The 24,552-nt window shown below is 43.8% G+C and overlaps 1 long non-coding RNA gene across 1 annotated transcript in view; it reads right to left on the bottom strand.

The window, feature by feature from the left end:
• Positions 1 to 24,552, bottom strand: part of LOC146797733 (uncharacterized) — a 232,412-nt gene that overhangs the window by 181,801 nt on the left and 26,059 nt on the right. Inside the window, exon 2 of the long non-coding RNA XR_014968519.1 lies at positions 20,217 to 20,310. This is a non-coding gene — a long non-coding RNA (uncharacterized LOC146797733). The remainder of the gene's footprint in view (positions 1 to 20,216; positions 20,311 to 24,552) is intronic.

The raw sequence follows: 24,552 nt of genomic DNA, 5'->3' as shown, positions 1-24,552 counted from the left end.
AGGTGTACAACTCGACTAGGAGTTATTTATGATAGAGCAGGTCAACATAACATGCAGTGGAGGCTCTTCTGCTAAGGCGGAGGAGCGTCGCCCCACTGCTTTTTAGAAGTGCAAATAAAGGAAACATAAAATTATATTCACTGGCTGTTATTATCATTTTATGATTCCCTGCTGTGGCAGCTCTGTGGGCAGGGCAGGGCGCTCTGCCCTCAGATCAGGGCAGGGGAGGAGTGGTCTGATCACTCCAAGTGCGCATGAATGCTTGGCCGGCTGTCTCTGGCCGGCCAAACATTCATGCGCACTTTGCATGTTCTCCACGCAGGCTGCATTACAGCCTGGGTGGAGAACATGCCCAGGTCCCCCATTCCCTGGCAGAGTGGAGCCTAGGAGCCGGGTACTTCCTACTTCCCTCTTTCGGCCTGAAGAGATGACGGAGGAGAGACGAGGAGGGTCGCGGCAATCAGGTCATTTTTTTTACCCACCCTCCCCCACCCCTATCCCTCAATCCGTGCCGGCTGCCACTGACAACATGTGGCATGTGCTCTGACATAATGAAATTGCTTAAAAAGGTTTTCCCATGGCTGCCTTCCGCCCCCAGGAAAACGTTAGTCCAGGCGCTGATTATAACTCACCATGACAATGGCAATGCATTGTTGGCGGCCGCTAATACTTAGTTGGTGGCCAAACTGCAGATGGTGCAAAATACCGCTGCCAGATTAATATGCAATATGCCAGCACGGTCACCCTCAGCTCCTATCCTTAAAATTCTGCACTGGTGGGCAATAAAGAAACGTGCAATTTTAAAACTGTGTTGCCTAACACACAATGCTTTGTATCAGTGTACTTGCAGCAAAAATTGAAGATTTATTGGCCCACCAGACATCTAAGATCTGTTACAGATCCTCCGCATACGTACCATTAAATATGGGGACAGGGCTTTTTCCGATCTAGCACCGTTTCGTTGGAATACCCTCCCTCTGTCTATCCGTTACTGTTCCAATTTCAACAATTTAAAAAAATGACTGAAAACATGGTTGTTCTAGAGTTTCTCTTGTCTGCTCAATTACAGCGCTGAGATATCCCTACAGGGATGAATCGTGTGCGACATCAAGTACTTAGAACAGACACAGAACAAGGAAATGCACAAGTGCTGTGCAATCTTTTAGTGGCCACAGAGCCTAAAATGTTTAGCACTTGCTCAGGGCTAGTGGTAACCTTTCCAAAAATAAAGGTGTCAAAATTTCGCATGTTCCACACTGCATGTCTAGGTTGGGATATCAGTATGAGTGATCAACGGGCCCACAGACCCGTGCAAGGTCCCATCAAGGTCACATTCTCAATGTGCCACCCTTTAGGGAACTGGAGTTGCAATGCATCCACAATGCAAATCTGAAACTTGGGATGGTGATGGAGCAAGGTTTTGTATTTAAAGAAACTTGTTTGTATGCAATCCTCTCAAATAGCATGTAAACACGTAACCAACACGTCTTGTAATATTAATATTGCATCACATACGAAACATACTGTATCTAGGGGGTGCTTGCCTATGTGTATTACTAACAAGTAACCTGAGTGTCTAAAATGGCTGCCAAAAACGTAGTATGAGGCCTTCTGTCGCTTGGTGGGAAAACTTTGCAGCTTTGCAATAGCTTTAAAAATGGCCGCTTGAAACTCACATGGTAAAGCACATGCTGTCGCTTAAACTAAACCTATAAGTTCTACTAAGCACTAATGCGAAAAGATTGAATAAGTAAATGGGGATAGAGTAGAGGTAAGTGGTATACAGTGAAATCATTTATTGTCAAATTCTAACATGTCTTTTTCTCACTTTATTATTAGTTCACGTTTGGACCACGGAGGGTGACCGAAATCCCTACCTCACATGATCCGCGCGCATACGCATAGAAACTTACCGTAAACCAGGATGACACACTTGAATCACAGCCAAGGCCACATTAGGCGAAGACGCCTGGGAAAGTAAACCCCTAAACCGGACGAAAGCAACAATTTTGAATAAAATGTATAACTTGTATTGATCATAATGTGAAATGCGGGTGGGAATAAAGCTATCGGAAAGTAAATTAAGGGGCGGAAACATAGAACAATAGTCCAAAGAGAAATTATTACTTTTAATATGGTGTGATGAACTCACCTCCTCGCCCTGACCAATCAGAATAGGAGAAAACACGAATATTGCAATTTTTGGGGTTGGTACACGAATACAGAATAGTATAATTGAGGTAAGTTAGCTAGAGATTTTGTCAGAGTTGTCAGATCCGTCATTCCGACTCGTCACCGACCCAACACGTATGCTGTTACAGACTTTGTCCAAGACGCTGTCTCAGACCCTGCTGCTACCAGAAACTCTGCTCGAGAAAATGAGATACTGATCGCTAATCTAATCAGCTAGAAGGGGATTTCAGAAGAGGAACACCTGAGGAGAATAGTATCAGAGAGGGGTGCGACGCTGGTGTTGCACTTAGAAGAGGTCACCTTACCAGATCCGAATCTGTCTGAAATGCGGGTGGGAATAAAGCTATAGGAAAGTAAATTAAGGGGCGGAAACATAGAACAATAGTCCAAAGAGAAATTATTACTTTTAATATGGTGTGATGAACTCACCTCCTCGCCCTGACCAATCAGAATAGGAGGAAACACGAATATTGCAATTTTTGGGGTTGGTACACGAATACAGAATAGTATAATTGAGGTAAGTTAGCTAGAGATTTTGTCAGACTTGTCAGATCCGTCATTCCGACTCGTCACTGACCTAACACGTATGCTGTTACAGACTTTGTCCGAGACGCTGTCTCAGACCCTGCTGCTGCCAGAAACTCTGCTCGAGAAAATGAGATACTGATCGCTAATCTAATCAGCTAGAAGGGGATTTCAGAAGAGGGACACCTGAGGAGAATAGTATCAGAGAGGGGTGCGACGCTGGTGTTGCACTTAGAAGAGGTCACCTTACCGGATCCAAATCTGTCTAATCCTCTGTCTGCATCCTGTCCTGGCAGAGTCTATCTGGCCTATCTTCAAAGAGTTGGGTTTATCTATCACCTTAGGTAAATATAATTCTGTGAAAACTGTCATTGTACCTGCTCTCTCTTTTTCCTTTTTCCAGGTACCGTCATCATTGATCATTATTATGACTTTGCTATATTTGACTTTAATTTGCCTCTTGAAAGAATGTGTTTAAGCTGTAATTGATTCTAAATCACAAAATTATCGATTTAGATAAAGTTTTAAAAACTTTTTGAGTTTGTGGTTATTTCAAGTTTAAAGTTAAATGTCATTTTCTCCCTTAAGCTATCTCAGAAACCTGATTCATCGAGAAAGGATTTATTAAGGAGAACAAATTGGTAAGACTTGGTAAAGGTGAAATTAAATTACAGGTAAAACTCAAAAATTGATACCAACGGGGTTTGCTAGCTCATTTGTGTGAATGGTCTGGGCCCAGGTGAGTATTAGGTATTGTTGTGTTTAACCCGAGCTGGTGACCCGTGTTCTATCAGTTTTACTTTGGTAGCAGAGGATGGTTAGGTTCTAGTTAGTTAGGTAGAAAATATTGTGAATTGAATTATTTGATTTATGCATTAACAACCGCTATTCGTTAAAAGTTTATGTATTGTTATATGCTGTCTGGAATTTCCCGGGAATATTGAATAGTGGGTGGCGAATGGAAGCCATACTGCAGTGAGGTTACTTGTCTGGATCAGGAAAGTGCTGAAAGTTATGCAGGACTAGAAGCACTGATTTAGGGACTATTTTTCTTTCGTGAGAGTAATTGGTGGCAAAGGAGTTCGCTGGTGAAAGTTTGGTCTTATATCACCGAGAAAGGGCAATACTGAAGGAGTAGCAGGTTCTCTGATGCTTGTGTGAAGAGTAAGCGGAAAGTTTTACTCATTGTGTGTAAAGAGTAAGGGGAAGGGTTTTACTCGTAGTGTGTGGAGAGTAAGCGGAAAAGGTTTGCTCGCAGTAAAAGGTTGACTATTCTTTGAATTTAGAGGATCAGACACAGTAGCGAATGTTTTTATGTTGTCGATTAATGAAAATTATATGTAAAATTGTGAGAAAATAAGTTTTCGTATTACCTTGCAAAGGAGGGGTCAGTTGAGAGTGCTACACTGTCGTCACAGAGAGCCGCGCTGGGATTGGTTGAAACAGCGGGCGTATGACTGATGTGAAGAATTGTAAAGGAGGTGTCAGTAGTGAGGAGTGATACTGACGTCACTGAGAGCCGCGCTAGTATTGGTTAAACGCATAGGAAAACAAAATTCGATTGGTTAAGAGAATAAGAAGTTGCACTGGTATTGGAGAGTCATTAAAGTAAGAGCTCATAATTGATTGATCATAACCATAGAGTCCCCAAGAATAATAATAGATACTGGAACTTGTATGTGCGATCCGACATTAATAGGGACTCGCCCAGATAGAAGATATTTAGGTTTTGCCCACGAACAGTACATAAAAGGGAGATCGTGCAAAATGTATGGAGAGAAAAGAAAAATGTCATTTATGCAGAGAATTAAGAATTATTTTAAAAAGGATAAACCCATTGAAACTAGAGAGGGAATCCTCATTCCCCCTCCGAAAACTCCCGCATCCTATATGATGGTAGAAAGAGGTTATCATACTTGTGTACGGATAGAAAATTGGGTAGAATATACAAAAAATGATGGAATACTGGCGTTCCCAGAGTACGGAACATTTAATGGAAGAATTTTACATAAGTTACGCACTAGAATGAATGAATTAGAACCAAGATCCAGATTGACTCAGTATGAAGCAATAGAAGAATGGGAGACTGAGGCATTTTAGCGAGATAGACCCAGGAGTGACAGGAATTTGAGTAGATATTATCCAAAATTTCCACGTTAAACTTGAGATAAGCAGATGAAACAGTGGAGGCAAGCCATGTTAACCGAAGGGTTATATCCTGTATTGATGGCTGAGGAACAGACAGAAGGAAAGTGCACAGAAAAGAAAAAACATTTAATATTAACTGGTTGTGGGGACTCAGAAGATGATTATTTAGAAGATGTTTAATGAAAAATCCTCCACCTTATCAAGAAAGACCTAATAGAACTACCCAGAGTGCTCCGATTTTAGATGCACCCTTAGTGCCACAAATAGTACATGAGAAAACAATGAAAAGGGTATTTTAGGGAAAAGAAAGAGAAGCAATAAATAAAAATAGAGATGAATTAATACAGAAGATAGCACAGTTAAACGCACATCCCGAAGCTCTGACTATACCCGTGACTATAGGTCCTGTTGTCCCACTGTACGGGGATAAATCAAATTGTCTTAAAACACCTGTAATGACTACACCCATTATTGAGCCAAGAAAAGAGAAGCTAGTAGTTGATGACCAAGCTAGTGATTGCGAGTCTGTAATTTCATTAATGGACTTACCAATAAGAGGACAAATAAATGACACACCCAGAAGAGTCACACCAGGTTGCTCGAAAGAGGTACGAATAGAGACAGCCGCTGGAACGAAAAGTGCCACAATCGTAACCCCAGAAGAAATAGAAAGATGGGTACAAGAAATAGAGAAACCAAATTCACCACCGAAAATATTAGACATGTTCAAATTGAGAGTTGAATTAGAAGAAATTATAGCTGGGAATGTAGGACTAGATAGGTTAAATACCTATAATGAGGAAGAATTGCTATTCATTTGCAGAAGCATAACCCGAAACACATAAACATTTCATGAAAAACTGGTAAATTTAGCCTCTGAAATGGGAATAGAAATAGGGCGATCCAAAGTATTGCAAAAACCTTATAGAGCAGAATTTTCTGATAAGGATTTAGAAAATATGAATGTGTCAGGAAGAAAATTACAGGTTAAAGAATTAATGACTATATTGCAGAAATGGGGAGATTTAGACAGGTGGAAAGTTCGGTGGTCAAAGAAAAAGAGGAAGCCCAGGCAAATCGGGTAACATCTGAATATTTAGTGAAAGAAACAGAGAGGGCAGAATGGTTATACCCAATAGGAGAAGTTCAAAGTGTAAGGGGGATAAAGAACGGAATGAAAGGGTTGAAGACGAAATTGAGATGTGCTAAAGTTGGTATCTGATTTAGTAGAAATTAGTGATGGCATTAAATGCCATTAGAGAGGGGATTGATGGAGCAAGGTTTCGTATTTAAAGAAACGTGCTTGTATGCAATCCTCTCAAATAACATGTAACCACGTAACCAACATGTCTTGTAATATTAATATTGCATCACATACAAACTTACTGTATCTAGGGGACGCTTGCCCATGTGCATTACTAACAAGTAACCTGAGTGTCTAAAATGGCCACCAAAAATGCAGGAAAGTCTCTGCGCATGCGTCTACTGACTCTACGGAGTATGACGCCTTCTGTCGCTTGGTGGGAAAACTTTGCAGCTGCGCAATAGCTTTAAAAATGGCCGCTTGAAACTCACATGGAAATGCACATGCTATCGCTTAAGCCAAACCTATAAGTTCTACTAAGTACTAATGCGAAAAGATTAAATAAGTAAATGGGGATAAGTAGAGATAAGTGGTATACAGTGAAATCATTTATTATCACATTCTAACGTGTCTTTTTCTGACTTTATTATAAGTTCACGTTTGGGCCTCGGAGGGTGACCGAAATCCCTACCTCACATTATCCACGTGCATGACACACTTGAATCACAGCCAAGGCCACTTTAGGCAAAGACCCTGGGAAAGTAAACCCCTGAACCGGACGAAAGCAACAATTTTGAATAAAATGTATAACTTGTATTGATCATAATGTGAAATGCGGGTGGGAATAAAGCTATGGGAAAGTAAATTAAGGGGCGGAAACATAGTACAATAATCCAAAGAGAAATTATTTCTTGAAATATGGTGTGATGAACTCACCTCCTCGCCCTGACGAATCAGAATAGGGGAAAACACGAATATTGCAATTTTTGGTGGTGGTACACGAATACAGAATAGTATAATTGAGGTAAGTTAGCTAGACTTGTCAGATCCATCATTCCGACTCATCACCGACCCAACACGTATGCTGCTACAGACTGTCTGAGACGCTGTCTCAGACCCTGCTGCTGCCAGAAACTCTGCTCAATAAAATGAGATACTGATCGCTAATCTAATCATCTAGAAGGGGATTTCGGAAGAGGGACACCCGAGGAGAATAGTATCAGAGAGGGGTGCGATGCTGGCGTTGGACTTAGAAGAGGTCACCTTCCCAGATCCGAATCTGTCCAATCCTCTGTTTGCATCCTGTCCTGGCAGATTCTATCTGGCCTATCTTCAAAGAAAACTGTCATTGTACCTGCCCTCTCTTTTTCCTTTTTCCAGGTACCGTCTTCATTGATCATTATTATGACTTTGCTTTGTTTGACTTTAATTTGTCTCTTGAGAGAATGTGCTTAAGCTGTAATTGATTCTGACTCACAAAATTATTGTTTCAGATAACGTTTTTGAAACTTTTTGAGTTTGTGGTTATTTCAAGTTTAAAGTTAAATGTCATTTTCTACCTTAAACTATCTCAGAAACCTGATTCATCGAGAAAGGAATTATTAAGGAGATCAAATTGGTAAGACTTGGTAAAGGTGAAATTAAATTACAGGTAAAACTAAAACATTGATATCAGCGGGGTTTGCTAGCTCATTTGTGTGAATGGTCTGGGTCCAGGTGAGTATTAGGTATGTGTGTGTTTAACCCGAGCTGGTGACCCGCGCTCTATCAATGGACATCCATCCATGCATTGCGTCGTTTTTGCAAAGAGTCACAATCGATCCCTGGATTCCTTTCTTATTAATATTAATGGGGGGTGGGCGATTTCAACTTTATTTTTTCAAAGAGAGACTGGTATTAGCACAATGGCAACACTGATAACTAATGTTAATTTCAGCCTAGCATTTTCTGTGGACATCTATCCTGATGGGTGGACTTTATCAGATAGATTCTGCAACTCCAGTTGCACAAATATCTACCTACATATGTATGCAGTGGTTTTTGTATTTGGCACCTCATTTCTTTAGTGGTGCATGTATGGTCTGCTGCTCTGGAAAAAAATTCCCCCTGGTTACTAAGACAGAACGTGAAATATAGATATTTCATTTGTTGCCTTTCAGAACAGCCTTTAAATCCTGTGGCATTTAGGCATTTTTTTTAAACGCTGGGTCTAAAAATGTCATTTGGGTGAAATGCTGGTTTGTGTTAAATTTTTCTTTTTTTGCTTTGACTATATTCGACTCCCAACGCAGCCTTTCCCCCAGCAGGACCCTCCGGGCATGGATGATGATTCATCAAAATGGCATTGGTACTGTAGTAGAATTGATATTACGTATGCTTTGATCCCAGATGACTTTACAGGTCTGCCCTGTGTCCCAACCTTTACCCATCGACAGTCACATGTTAGCTGCTGATGTAATATGGTACTGAAAGGAGTGAAAACTACAGAAAGTATCGCCCCTCCCCCCCGTTTACTCCCTGTTCCTACCACTGCCTTCGTGAGCCCTGATACCAGAGACAGTAAAGGTTGTGCCAGGTGTATCAAGGGGCAAGGGAGGCATAGCAATCGCTACCCCTGGCAACTCCTAATTGAAGTCTGTTATTGTATGTGCAATAGGCGTCCTCCCCTTGAATTTCCTACACAGAATCTCAGCCAAGCAACATCTTACTTTTGCTACATGCATGTGCGTGCTGTCCAACCGGCTCAGTAGCAGATTTGGCCACTGGGCTTCACTTTGCCCTGCTTGAGCAAGCATCCTCTGGGTTGGGTTTGCTGAGGAAATCTTTGCTGAGGAAATCTTTGCTGAGGAAATCATTGCTGAGGAAATCTGGAGTTCCCAAAAAGGTTAAAGGAAGTTCTGGATGTTTGCAAGAAGGTTTTCTGCACAATCCATGCCTGACATTTCTTCTTTTGGTTTAACCCAATCCTTGATGGCTGCCACTGTTCCTTCTTTATGTTTTATTCTAATACACATTGTGGTTCATTTCCTTTTTCCATAGGTATGTGAGAAACTGTGAAGTAAAGGTCACTGTGCTGAAAAGCAGTAGTGGTTCCTCCTTCTGATCTTCCCCAGGCCTTACCCAGATAGCTCTAGTGCTTCAGTCAATTATCTTCCAGGTCTGCAGTGCTGGTCAGCCAGTTGAGTTGGTCTTTCTGATAGTCAATCTCCTGTTCACCATACTGCAGGAGATTTTATATGGCAAATGCTTTTTCCTTTTAAAAAACAATGTAAACTCTTTGAAGGAATCTGGACCCATCACATGTCATAGTGTACGATCAAGGTGGTTGCGGAAGAGAGTCACCCTTTCCCCAGAGGTGCATAAATCAAGTTCCCTAAAAGGTCATAGCATCCAACCCTTGACAAATTCTAGAGAAAGGAGTGGGTAGCAACAGAGCATAGATGTAGATTTACCAAAATACTAAGGTTAGTGGAAGTGACAACACACAACCTTTGACCTCAATGACATCACAGGAAGTAGCATCATAAGAACTGTGTCTACGAATTACAGGAAGTGATGCCACATGACCTTGATACTAATAGCATCATTAAAGTTCATTTCATTGACACATATGGGCATATTTACTTGAATGTTGGCGCTGGGCGGCAAAGTGCAGCAAATGACCTCGTTGTGCTGTCGTGCGTCACAGGGAAAGGGCAGGAATGCAGCGTATTTATCCAATACGGTGCATTACCATCCTTTCCCTCTGCGCTGGCACGGTTTTGGCAGCCTAGTGCCAACGTAGACTCCCTTGCAGCATGGTGCAAGGGTTCCTGCGTAATAGGCAGGATTGCTTTTGTGAAGGAAGGTGCCTCCAGAGAGGTAGTTTCCTTTTTCTATTCTTGCAGAATGCAGTACACATGGAAAGGAAAAAAGGAGGAGAAATTAACATTTCTCCTTGTTATGCCTCACCTGGGGAGGCATAAGATTTTAATGTATTCCCAATTTATAAGTCCTTGTAAATCTGAGAATGTATCAAAAACCATGGGAGTTGCGTGGGAACACTCACCGCCAGCCGTGACCCGAACAGATAAGAGCGGTGGGGCCGGCTGGGGGGGATTTCGACAGATGACAATAAGGGAACATTATTTCTTTATTTAATTTTCCCTCGTGGTTGTCTGTCGAATACCCCCCCAACCCGGCCCCACCGCTCCTACCTGCACGGGCCACGGCTGCCCAACGCAATGCCAATGGAACGCCTCCCATGCAGCGATTTGCACTGTGTTGAATTACAACCATATTTGTGAATTCATTCAAAGGCATGTAAAGTGGCTTTGCATGGCTTCATAAATATGATTTGGTTGGCTTGCGTTGCCGCTGAGTCACAAAAAGTGACGCAACGGCGGCGCAAGGGGCTCATAATTATGCCCCATAGTGTATAAATAAAAGAGAAAATGCATTCATAAAGCACAGGGAGACCATATGATGAAATATGAACTATGTTATTGGCTGTTTCTCATTACTAATGAGTTTTGATTTATGAACACTTGGAAGGAACTGACACACTTACGTAGCAAAGAAGTGACTGTTTTGTTCAAACCCATCATTAGGTGTAGTTTAGAGACAGCTTTAGCTGTTTTGCCACCCTCATATAACGAAACAAAACCACAAATATAAACATGTATAGAACAACTTTGGTCAGTTCTCTTCACCCATTTTTCTGTCCAAAAGTAATTCACATTTTGCTTTACCCCACTGCAACATACAGCATGGAGTTATGAGTCAGCCGACTTCATTCATTGGCTGCCTTTTACCATGAGTGGCACCATTTTGCTTGATAACATATGCACCTCTGTCTAAAAAAAAGTGCACTTCAGTGACCAGGGATTGTGAGTCAATACTTTGCTGTTCCAATGCTTTTTTCTTTTAATCCTTTATCTGTTTTTTACTTTTCCTTGTGTGTTTAAACTATGTCTTCAGATTACAGTTACTATAGCGCCATTTATTTGCACCAGTAAGAATCCTATTTTCCTGTGATGTGCACCAAAACGGGTTTATACTGCTCTAAGTACATTTCAATTTCAAATTCAAAATTGTTCTTGTAAGCACGTGAAGCCACATTCAGAAGGCATGTTTTTTTCTTTTAATTTTAATGACATCTCATAGCAATAATAAATAAAATAAACATCTCACCAGCTTGCATAGGCCAGAGAGAGAAAGAAGGGGAGAGCAGGCGACAGGTGCATAAAGAACCTGTGTACGCAGAAGATACTCCAAGAAGAGGCGAGAGAGAGAGGGGTGAGGGAAAGTACGTGAAAGCAGTTGCTCTTCCCAAAGAAACCTTATTAACCTCAAAGTAAAGCAGAGTTTCAGAGAGGCACTGACCATCCACCAGCTGACGGCAGGGCACTGAGGGTGGGCACCGGACTGAGAGAGGCATGTGAGCCGACAGAGCGGACAGGGCACATTTTCCAGTTTTGGAGTATAAGTAAGAGCAGCACTGAGATGAGTGGGATGGGCTCCCAGAGCAGGCCGGAGTTGAGAGGTGAACAAGTGCACAGATCAAAGAAGTACAGGAAGGCAGCATGTGTGAGCAGGCAGTACAGAGAGGAGACAGAGAGTGTGGGGGAGGTTTGAGAGGGGCAGTGGGAGCGTGAGATGAGAGGGGGCTGTGTGAGGGAGAGATGAGAGGGGCAGTGGGGGGGGTGTAGGAGAGATGACAGGATTGTTGGAAGTGCAAGTGAGAGATGAGAGGGGGCAGTGAGATTGCGAGTGAGAGATGACAGGGTTGGTGGGAGTGCTGAAATCATACCCACAGAATGAAAAAACACAAACGGGTTTTCTCTTGCCACAGACTTCATGTGCAAAGGAATGAGAGCCCTCAGTAAGACATGGAGAGCGTATTCTTTAAAATTAAAATACACTTCTAGGTTTTATATCGCCCAAGTTTTTTTTCAACATGGGTTGGTGGGATGGCCAAAGCGCCCGCCATAACGTGCATAAATAAAGAAAGGGCCACAGCCTTCCGAAGTGGGCAAATGCTGAAAGATGAAGCATGGCATCCGTGAAGCGGGCGCGCGATTATCAAGTGAAACACATGAACACGTGTGAAGAGTGAGATGGGATATGAGTTGGGAGGGATTAAAATGGATTCAAATGCAAGCAGCTATGGGTGCCAAGGCTGAACACAGTCAAATAGTAACAAAAGGAAGAAACAGCTAAAAACAATAGTCCCCTAAACAACAGATAAACTACCAAAGCATAAAGATACAGTACTTGGTTCCTGCTTCGTGGGAGGATTGAAAGAAGGAAAGGAGGGACAAGCAGGTAGTCTTTGGGACCTTATAAGAGGTTATTAAAGAGATGTTGTTGCCTGTAATTAGAGGTGTTGTTTAAGTGTTAACACATTTCATATAGTGTCCTTAATCATAGTTCTCGACCTAATGACCAAATAATAAAGTAATATTTTTACAAAATATACCGCATTATGCAGCATAATTTACAGTTTCTTGCCACATAATCCACTCAAGCCTGCTGCATTATTTGTCCCTCTTCTGCCGCATAATTCCAGTGGCCCTGCCTATAGGGCAATCAGGTGAAGCCAGGTGGGCTGCTCTGAGAGGTCAGTAAATGAGGCAGTATTTCGACTGTTTGTGTGCTTGTTTTATGGTCTGGTGGAACGGTTATAAAAACAAACATTGCCTGAAGGAAGCTTTAGTCATACAGTCTGATATATATTGAAAAAATACTTACACAGCATGAGTTAACAAGTTCCAAACTCTCTCATTTTGCAAACATGGGCTAATTTTTTAACTATCTAATTAACTAATGGGGGCCGCTTTTATTATGGTGCCCAGGTCAATTTTCTGTCAACATCTTATTCTGCCAACAGAGCAGTACATAAAGGAGCACATGAAAGACAGCATACTGCTCTGTATTGCTTCTTATGTAGGACTACCAGCTATAATACAGACATGCATTATTACAAAGTAGAACTCCAAGTCTGTAGGACGATTCGAGATCTTTAATGTGGCAGCAAAGCAAGAAGGCAGGAGTGATGCTCTTCTGCATTCCACAAGTTACTGTTCCCATAGAATGCTGGTCAAACATGAGCAAATGCTCAAACATGGGACCCAGTCATATGCTTCCCAGAACAGTGCCAGTCTGGAGCTAGTGTAACTTCCTAATGATGGTGCAGTTGTTCCAGATAATATGGCATGCAGCAACTGCTAGATCCCAGTGCTGTAGTTTGACTGCCTCCTGTGTATCAAAGGTGAATCTGGGTGTGTCAGTGCACCAAAGGAGTTCTTCCTATTGCACTAAGACACTCTGCTTGCTCCCGTCTCAATTACCACCAGCCCAATGCTGAAACCAGCCTCAACTGAAATGACATAGAACTTTGGACAGCAGTCAACCTATCAGGCTGGACCTGCAACAAACACCAACCCATCAAACCACACCCCATTCAACTCTAACTCGTTCCCGCTTTCTGTCTCCATCTCCCATTTTCATCACTACCTCTGACCCCCACTCTCCCCTTCTCAACCATCCCGAGTCTGGCTCTTAGGACCTTCCCAATGCCTTCGGTCCTTTCCAGTCCGAAGCTCACACAAGGCACAGAACTAGAGAAGCTCTCCAAAATCATCTGAAATAGTGAAAGCCTGAGCTCTCAGGACAAACCCTAATAGGAAGGTTGTCTCAACCTGCAACACAGTGCTCCAAACAGACTTGCCCATCTCTTTTATACACTGAAAGCTTGCAGTTTAGGAACTGTATGAGGAGCTGGGCTCAGCTAAACAAAAATCTCCTGGAGATGGTCTGTGATTTTTAGGTACTTCTCTCATTCGCTCTCGGGGGTGTCACCAGGATACAGCTGTAACAAGTAAGGTACATGGAGCTAGTCTTTCATCTGCGTATCTTCACCTTTACCGAGTTACTTGGACCACTAGTGAGGGTGACGTCACCGGTTGTATGGTTGCCACACGAGGTGATGAGACCCTGTTCTTCATTCTTGATTCTACTTTGCTCCAGACACTTCTTCCTGGTGGTAAAATTCTGCATTCTTCTGGATTGATACATCTTGAGTCTGCATGACAGCCAATTGGTGGAAGCTACCTTAAGTGAATCAAAGTACTTTCTACTTGGCGCTTTGAGAACTATTTTTATTGACAATAGGGCAATGGCGCATTTTCTTTTGTTTGATGTAACACTAAAGGATTCAGAAAATAGCTTGTGGTCGCCAGACAAAAAATTCTTCCAAGGCAGGTAAGAGAAACTGGCTCATTCCCAGTATCTTTTCCTAATGTGTTTAGCGATGTAATAGCAGAATGAGTTTGCCTGAATGTAGAGGTTAAAGAAACTGCTTGTGACATTTGAGATTTCCTTGAAAACTTGATTTCATGATATACTTATACCAACCAAATACAAAGTTTTGATGCTATCTTTGAGTTTTAACATCCACAGTGGGCTAATGCCACACCAACAGGTACTTCAGTCTGGAAGACACGGATTGTCTGAACGGTTTTAGTTGTGGTAATTTTTTTAACTAAATCATATCGGTGTCCCCACTACTTTGCTCTATCCTGCCATTATTCTTAGCATTAAGCACTGAAATTGTTGCGTTATTAAGTTAAGCAGGTAACGTGCCGATCCAATTATAATAGTACCTGGTTGTTTAGAAAGTAACTTAAGTAGACCAATGCTCGATTCCTTCCAAAAACAGGCATTTTCAGGCATAGATCTCTCATTTGAGAGCGTTTAAGCAATTGGCATTGTAAATGACAATGGGCCACATGCATCAACCTAAAAAATGGTCGCAAACGGGCAGATTTGCAGAATCTGCCCCTTTGCAACTGGTATTTTTGCATTTGGGGTGAATCATCCCAAATGCAAAAATCGCAATTTAGGCAAAAATTGCGATTTCTTAAATTTCAATTGCATTTAAGGAATCCTTTGAAAAATGCACTAAAGTGCATTTTTCAAAGTCCCATGTTACACACACACATGCCCTTGGGGCATGTGTGTTCGCAACATGTGGTAAAATGGAAGTTTCAGGGGTGCAACAGGGTGTCCTTTTGGCACCCTTGAAATTGCATGTGCAATTTGCGAGTACCTATTGGGTACTCGCAAATTGCACATGTAATTCCTATTCATTCCTATGGGCCTCCAGGCCTCTATGCCCTTGGGGCATGTGTGTGCAAAACATGTGGTAAAATGGAAATTTCAGGGGTGCTACAGGGTGTCCTTTTGGCACCCTTGCACCCTTGAAATTGCATGCGCAATTTGCGAGTACCTATTGGGTACTCGCAAATTACACATGCAATTCCTATTCATTCCTATGGGCCTCTAGGCCCATAGGAATGAATGGGAAGCCATTTCTTAATTGCGACATGCAATTTGCGAGTTGCAATTAAGGAATGTGTAGGAATCGCAATTTATTTTGCGATTCCGACATGAATAGGCAATCGCAATTACTATAATTGCAATTCTTTAAAAATCGCAATCACAGATTAGCAATTGCCTTTTTTGACGCATGTGCACCAATGCCTTTTGTTTGTGTGTTTTAAAAAGCAACACATATATAAAAGGCATTGTCATTTCTGATAGCAATAGCTCATACACTCGTAAATGCAAGACCACTTTAATGGTGGCTGCCCCTCTTTCTTTAGACGCTGCTCGACATATTAAGGTTACAGGAGCAACATCTAAAGAAAGGTGCGCGGCCATCGTTAAAGTGAAAGAGCGTATGGGGCGCTTTCAACCAAAGCAAAAAAAAATGTTTCTGTAGCGTGGCCGCTAAAGTGAAAGCAGCCCACGCTGTAAATTAAATAATTAAGTTAGCGCAACTGCTAAAGGGAAAGCGGACCGTGTCATAAATTAAATAAATAAATAAGCACAGCAGCTATCGTTAAAGCGGACCGCCCTGTAATTTAAATAAATACATTACTAAAAGCGGGTGGTGTGCTGTGATGTCGTCGGTGGAATAGGGGAAGATCATTAAAGAAAATAGTGCTCACGACTATATCACGCAGAATGTGTAACAATACAAGTAAAAAGGCCAGTTGTTGGGAGGTTACAAATGCAGACAAGGCAGTACCAAGTAGGGACTACTAAGCCTTTTTACAAATGAAAAGAAATTATTTTGCAAGGAAAGTAACAGGGCCAAATCGAAAAGATGGGCAGGAAATGGGCGGAGCTTCTATGCCATACCTCAATACAGCATGTCTCGCAGAGCAGCGCATGCGCTGCCCAGGCTCGACGTAAATACTCACGATTGCGCTTTCACCACACTTTGCCCACTTGTTTGCTGGTGCGATTCCTCCTTTACCCAGTGCTTACTCGTAAACACCGACATGAAGATAGACAGACAGTCATTATATCCTTATAGGCATCAATGCCTCTTCAGCCAGAAAGAGATACTTCAGCATTTGTACGTTATTTGCTTGAACATGTGCACTGAAAATGGTTTGATTCCACGTGAATAGTTATGTATTATTGTACCCATGAAGTAAGGCATTGTGACTTGGCCTTTAATGCCAGCTGTTCAACTTAATGTTACAAGCAAGATGGACTATTGTCGCCATGTAAGAAGCTACTCGTCATCTCCATTACATGCATTTCGGGAGCATATCCTTCATATATCCGCTTAAGGTGTTCAGAGAAAACATGTAGCAAATAAACACAAAGGTATATTTTATTCTAAATTGGACCGATTCTTGCTCATTTGGGTCTTCATCATCAGTATTTATTTTGTATTGAGGGCTAATATTGCACTTACCATTGTTAAGCACTAAACAACATGTTCATATTTCATACTATTTTCATTAACTAACAATCGGGCTGACTTGGCCATGACAGTTCTTGAAATCTTCCCCTATGGATGTGAGTGGTTCACACTCATCTCACTGAGCCATTTAACTGGATCAGTTCACCAGTATATGATCTGTAAAGTTCATCAAAACTACATGACTCTTCCTGACGATCTAGACTCCTTTCGCATTCGAGGTTCTACCTATGGTAAAAAAAACACATGCCTTATACACATATTATATAAAAATAACTTGAGATACTGAGGTAGCTTTTTATCAATCCGTGTTACTGTAATCATGAATCGTATACCCAGCAAAAACAGAGGGGCTCATTATGATGGCGGGAGGATCATCACCACCGGCCCGGCAGTGGCCATCCTCCCACCATTACAATGAGATTTACCCACTGCCAAATTAGGATGGCGGTGGTTATCGCGGCGGACACAAAGTCTGTCCGCCGCTTTTCTGCCGGTGGCAATTGTTATAGCAGGCACCGTCCGCCATATTAGGATGAGTGTAAATAAAAGCCTTTCCATGGCGGTGATGCCGCCATAGAAGGGCTGGGGGGATTGGCTTTGGGGGCCCGTTGCAGGCCCCCCTTGTGTCTGGGGGAGGTGGGGAGCACTTGGGGGGTACCCATGGGACCCCCCTCCATTTCCATGAACAAGGTGGCAGGCACAGTGTGGTGCCTGCCACGTTGTGCATGGAAATGCACAGCATGGCCATTTGACAATGTGGCGGGTGAAACTGCCAGATGCGACCGCCACGGTGGCGGTCGCATCATTATCAGGGTGGTCCCATTACCGCTAGGATCCGCCCGCCATCCTAATGACCCCCAGAGTTCGGTGTAATTATTTTTATTACATTTTCCTCGTCATAGATACGTGTTGAAAACTGATAACGGCCTGGCCATGAAGCAAACAAATATACTAAAACAGCATGTGCTTGCACTTATGGCCATTTCAAGCTCTGGCAAAACAGACCCATGATCTAGTATTATGAATTATTTTTGGGTGCTGACTGCCAGTTCTGTGCCTTGTGTGAGCTTCGGACAGGAAGGGCCACAGGCATCGGGAAGGTCCTAGGAACCAGACTCAGGATGGTTGAGAAGGGGAGAGTGGGGGTCGGAGGTAAAGATGAAAATGGGAGATGGAGACAGAAAGAGGGACCAGGTTAGAGTTGGATGGGTGTAGTTCAATGGGGGAGAGTGTTCCAGCTCAGTGGTTGTGTACAGCGGCGGGACGCTGCACTGTGGCACATGCCTGACCTCCACTGGCATGTGCATTGGTACAGCGACCAGAGCCAGCCCCTGGGGAAGCAATGCCTGGCCCTGTGAGGCTAGAAACTCTTGCTTGCTGCTGTTGTTACTGTGGGGCCAATATTGCAGCACCGTTGCAAAACCGGCCCCCCAGTAACAAAAAACAGCCCCCATCCTTCCAGCCTCCCGGGGAAATGCCCCAAGCCCGCTCCGGCCAGTCCGGCCCTGCTTGTGACACTGTAATGAAAATACACAAGCATGGTGGGTAGGACATTCAAGAGCAGCCCTGGTACATCGAGTGCTGTTCAGCAATCGCCAGACACTGTGGCAAAGAAGTGAACCCTCCAGTGGCAGAAGGCACCACCACACGCGACTTTCTGAGGACACGGTGCGCAATATAAATGTGGTCGAGTGCCTCGTCCACGCTGGTCGGTGCACGCCCTCAGAGAGCAGAGATTATATGTACTTCAGGGAAAACAACGTTTGTATACTTCAGAGGAACTGGCTGTGTACATACTTCAAGAGGCACACTTATTAGATATTTCAGAAGGATACAGGCTGTGTATACTTCAGAGAAGTACGTTTGTGTATGTGCGGTTTTGTATGTGTGTTTCAGGAGACAGAGTGTGTACACATCAGGTGGCAGAGAGTGAGCATAGTTCAGGAGGCAGAGCGTATATTCCCACTAGAGAGGTACAGGATGTGTGCAAGTGTGTACTTCGAGTCTCACAGTGTGTATACTTCTAAGGTACAAAGTGTGTGAATACATATTTGCGTGCACATGTGTGTCTCTGAGCATCTCGGTATTTCAGGAGCAGAGTGTGTACACCTCAGGGGGCACACATGCAGTTCAGGACCACATTCTGCGCACATCCATGCCCTGTGTACAGCCAGCAGTGCGTCAGTCAAGCGATTCAGTGGTCCGCCAGATCTGCTGTTCATCTGTTTTTATCATGGTATTGGAATAAAAACATCTCTGCTACCACTTCTGCAAAGGAACAAGAAGAATAACTAGAGGGCCGTTGTGTGGAGGTGTGCGTGTAGGGTGTTTACATCTTTCTTTCATGGCGCTGAACTGTACAGTCTGCTTCCGGATCCCATGACAGGGCAGGGCCGGCATGATAGCGGTTGCTCTTTGGATTGGATGGAGCGGTTGCCTAGGAGGTGTAGAGGAAGAGTGGAAAAGAAGGGTAGCATTAAAGGGCGAGATGATTTCCTTACTGCTACTAGAGAACCTGAAACACACATATAGGAAAGCGGGCACTGTGTTTATAAAATAAAGGCGTGCAGTCTTGTGAAGAGGCGGCATGCTGATGCCTGATCAAAGGCAAAAGCTTCTACTCTACTTGGCCGCCATGCCAGTAACCAGAGCCCTGAGCAGCTGTAGACTGCAAGGAGCTGGGAGCGGTGAGTGAAAGAAAAGAGAGTTCATAAAAGCAACACATGAAGATAAAGGCGTAATGATACAGTACTTAGGCACTGCTCTGTGGGAGGATATAAATGACAATAAGGAGGGACAAAGAAGAAGGATTAGCCACTAGCAAGCAATATTTTTTGTTGAACATTCGAAGTGGCCAATCAAAATGCACTGAGCGGGCTGTAAACCCACAGAGTGAATACAGCATGTCCCAAAAAGATAGCGCATGTGCTTCCTAGGCTTGACCTAAAAATGAGTATTTTTGACTTTGTTTCATTCTAGCAAGCATTCTAAAGGGTACTTCACTGCTTAATACGTTTATTTTAGCAAACAGAAATATATAATAATGTAATGTCCCAGTGAGTTCTGCAGAAAGTAAACAGTGTTAATTATGGCAATGTTTATTGTTTGTTTTTGAACAATATTTTGGTCACCTCTTGGGTCAGCGGTCACAAAGGCAGTGTTAGGGGTCATACGTGTGAAGCAAAGGTCACACTTGACATGACGTCTATGTAATACATTAATGTCAAAGGATGCATTACCATTTATGTATTTTCCAAGGCAGGATAGTAAAAATTAGGACATTTTCTATTAGCGGATTAATGACCAAATCAAAACCAAATATTATTGTTCAAATATACAGTCTAATTGTCAGATAATATGCAGTAAGTTATATCATGTGGTCGTTATTCCTGCAAGAGCAAAGCGGTTCTACTATTGCCTCACTCACTTGTGACTACCTTCATGAAGTATCATGCAGCGAATGACACACATGCGGGGCAAGGGGAATGGGAGAAAACCCACCTCTTGTGATTTGTCTGCATCTGTTGTTTTGGTATGCATTCACTGTCTGATCACATACCTATGGACTGGATGTGATACATTGGGTGTAAAGTCGCTACAATAGAAAGTCACCAGGTTATACAGCAATCATTACTTCACTAAGAATCAGTCAACGTTTATACAATCAAGCTAACAATTGTACTTATAGTTATATTCCTGCTGATAAAGCTTTTCCTGCCCTCTTGGCAAAGTACAGAGTAGTGTACTGTACTAGTTGTCTGTGGATATTCAATTGTACTGTGAGCATAATACATTTGTTTAATTAATATATATATTGAGTTTTGTAACAGAAAGAAAGAACAAAAAATCAACAAGAGTACATAATGTGCATAGACATGACATAAGGCAAACCAATGATTTGTATGAATCACAGATCAGTAAACATCGTCCCTATGACCCATGTTTTAAAGCACAGATGGATATCCCCCAAGCACCTCTAGAAGTTTAGAGGGGTACAGCATTACATCAAGTTAGCGTCACATATCGACATAATAGTCCAAGACTTGTGGGCCAGTGATTGCAATCATTTGCTCAGCCCTCTCTAGGCATGGCATCAACTCTCTGCTCTGTGTGGTTTGCACATTGATCATCTTTAGGTCTTTGTGTGTTACCTCATGCATGAGCAAGTAGGCGTGCAAAGGCCCCAAATGTTGTGTGGTTGGAATGCCTGCGGGATTATGGAGTAGTAATGTTCCAGTTGCTCATTGCAACAGATCACACACTTAAGCCACAATTGAACAGTAGGTGAGTGCTCTCTACCCCACATGCAACCCACACATCGTTTGACCAGAAGGAGGGCAACAGAGACAAAGCACCTGACGCACAGTTCCACAGACATGGTGCAGTTCAATAGAGCCATTTTCAGCGAGAAAGGGATCCACCGTATCAAAGAATATACTGAACGCTTTGTCCTAATAAGCGTAAACGCCTGGGTATCGTCAAGCTATATGGGCAAAGTCACCCCACACCTTGCAGAATAAGAGTCTGTTCTCAGTTTAAGCTGGAAGAGATGAAGGGGTGTATGGTAAATGTGGTACAGGAATTTGAAGTGCAGTAATTGGAGTTGGTCATTGGGCAGTGGGTGTAAAACAGGCCCCCGCAGCTTCTGCAGTGCGGGGGACCCCAAGCTCCGAGGACCCCCCTCAGCACGAAACTCTGGCCGGAGATCTCCTGATTGTGTCCGGAAGTGGCCCCTCTACGTGCCCCTGCAGGGGGCCCCTTCAAGTTTCACTACACCAGTGTCATTGGGAGGAATCTCTCCTATCTAACTGCAGCAGTATGTTAATTCTTTATCTTAGATTATGATTCCCAAGTCTGCTTCCCACTGATTTTTTGCTCGGTGTGATGGGGAGGGGTCCTCAGATTCCATAGTGGTATAAAGCCTGGTCACTAGATGTCTAGAGGGGAGGACAGTTTGTAGCCGAGCCAGGGACTTGGACCTAGGGGGTTCCTGAGAAAATGTAGGGTATTTATCTTTGTATGGCGCTCCAAGTCTGCAGTATTTTAGAGCATCCGGAGCAGAAAAATTGTCTCAGGTGGATATTGTCTCATAATTTAGAATGGTACCCCTCGGGAAGAGGCTGGTCCTCTGGGTAACGTGCAAGCTTTGCATACGCAGCAGGACTGCCTTTGTGCTTGTGAGAGCAGTCATGGGGAAATGGGTGCTAGGTTGTTTTGGGGCGTAGAGAATGGGGTGAGCCGGGTGCCGGTGGAGTTCCTCCCATGCTAGTTGTGTGCAAGAGACTGAGTTAATCTTAGCCCGGGGGTGGATGAGAAATGAACCAATCAAAGCGGATAATGCTACAGGTTATGCAAAACCGTGTTTTATTGCTAGGTGGACCATGTATAGGGGCGGGGGCATCCAGAAGTGTACGAAATGCGCTTGGGCACAGTAATAAATAATTAAAGTTTGAAGTCTGGTGCTGCCAGTACCCTATTATCGTAAGGAAGGGTCAGCACTTCCCATAGAATGCTGGGATATTGACCAGCCCACGCCTGTGCCATCAGGTGTGAGATGAGTGTCTTAAAGAAATGTTGAGATAGTGGAATGGGGATGTTGTTGAAGAGATATAGGAGTCTGGGGAGTATGGCCATCTTTATAAGGGCTATCCCGCCCATCAGGGATAGCGGCAGGCTCCTTCACTTGTGGGCGTATTCCTCTATTTTGTTCATGACCACTCCATAGTTCCCAAGGAGAACCACAGTTTAGCCTCTGGTGATCCAAGTACCTCAGGGATGTAGTGGTCCACGGCAGGGGGGAATACAGATCCTTCTCATGTGTAGCTGATGTCAAAGGGAAAAGAGAGGATTTATTCCAGTTTATTGTGATACCAGATAGTGCTTTAAAGAGCGTGAATTCCCTGATAACTGGGGTGAGTGTCTGGGCTACATAAAGGGACACTACTATATTCCGTAGTGAAAACGAAAGCCCCCAGTGGTCAAGTATTTGGAAAATCTCACATGCCAAGGGTTCTGAGGCTAAGGCATTGAGCAGATGCGAGAAGGGGCATCCCTGGTGTGTGCTTCTCTCAGTAGGGAAGGGTCAGAGAGTAATCTTTCTAATCTGATTCTGTTGATGGGGCCAGAGTAAAGAAGGCATATTAGGTTTGAGAAGGTTTTCAGACGACCCAGTCTGGCCAGCACTGTGAAGAGGTACCCCCATTCCAAGGAGTCAAAGGCTTGGGTGACATCTAAAGAGACAGCCACTACCACATGGTCCGGTTGGAGCTGGTGCAGTAGGGCTAAAAGTGTGCAAAGGTTGTGCGATGTGGATCTCCCCGGAATAAATACTGCTTGATCCAGCAGCACCAGGTCCAGAAGATGCAGTAGAAGATGGTTCACAAGGATTGTTGCCAAGTCTTTGCATATGTATTTATGAGCGAGAGTGGACGGTAAAAGTCCAATGAGGATGGTGGTTTGCCGGGCTTCACAAGAGTGATTAATGTGGATTCACAGAGGGAACGGAGGAGAAACCCTAGTTGTAGTGCCTCCTCATACATGTGGAGCATTTTTGGGGTGAGAATAGGAGCATAGGTGGTCTGCTACCCAGTGAGCTGTGTGCCTGCTCAACCTCAAACATAGATGAGAAACCACTGGGGCCAAATAGGGACATTAGGAGATATTCCTCATAGTCTGACATGTGTTCTGTGTTGGACGATTCAAGGAATCCCATGATGCGAAGGTTATTGTACTGGGTCGGACCTCCAGGTCCTCCTTCTTGGCTTTGATAAGGTTCAGATTTTTGGCCATGTCATGAAGTTTCTCGCTGGTAGTTGTCGTACAGTCTTCAAGTGTGGAGATTCTAGATTCCACCGTCGATAGTTGCTTGTCCTGTTTGTTGATTGCAGTAGTCAATGTATCTGCCCTGGATGTTAGAGCATCAATCTTAGCGCCAATTGAAGTGAGACTCTTCTGTATGTGTAACAAAAGAGTCTTGACGTCAGCGTTGGCCATCTCTGTACCAGTGCTGGCACCAGACAGGGCAACTTCTGCTGCACGTTTGTCCCTGAAGTGAAGTTTGGATTGCCTGGTGTCGCCCTTGATCTTCTCTTCAGGGGAATGGCGCCACCTTCATGCGGAAAGGAGACAATGGGGTTAATAGCATTACTGGAGGTCTGGGGTAGGCAAGAACAGACGATCCCCCACACATCCCATCAGGTGAGGCATTGCACAGGCCCCTCTTGGGAGAGAATCACAGATAGAAAACACCTAGCCTCCGTGGGGTAGAGTTGAGGGCTAGAGGCCGTGAGGCCAGTTGTGCAGGTAACGTAGAACTGCCGGGCACCACCTCCGGGTCCAAGCATTCTCGCACTAGTGTCCGGTTGATGCAATGTCTTGGGGTGCTCTAGAGTACAGTAAGAGAAGAATTGGGGCACTTCACATGAATTAGGCAAGCAGGGGCCCAACTTGGGATTGTCCAGGAGCATGGGCCTGCCCCCTGCGGAGGCCTCTCAGCTGCCCGCAACAGTCTCCAGGCCCTGCGAAGTATAGAGCACCATGGGTGGAATGGTCCCCAGGCTGCAGTGAGGCTAGCGATCCTTACAGCACACTGGGGCTACAAAAGCTGCCTGGGATCAGACCCAAACAGGCCGCGCCTCCCCCAGCGCCGTTTCATGAATGGGTCCACCGTGGCCCTGCCTAGCTGCCAGACTATGACTGGTCCCGTCCGTTGCCAGATGCTGCATTAGTCAAAATCTCAAAGCTGAGCAGACTGCCTGCTGGAGTGGAAAGCTCCGTACTGGGATCTACCATGCCAAGGGGCTTCACGAGTCCAAATGTCACGGGCGGGAAGAGGGTG

Source organism: Triturus cristatus, chromosome 9 (genome assembly GCF_964204655.1).
Source record: "Triturus cristatus chromosome 9, aTriCri1.1, whole genome shotgun sequence".
NCBI classification, from domain to species: domain Eukaryota; kingdom Metazoa; phylum Chordata; class Amphibia; order Caudata; family Salamandridae; genus Triturus; species Triturus cristatus.
This window is presented reverse-complemented; position numbering and strand designations above follow the sequence as displayed.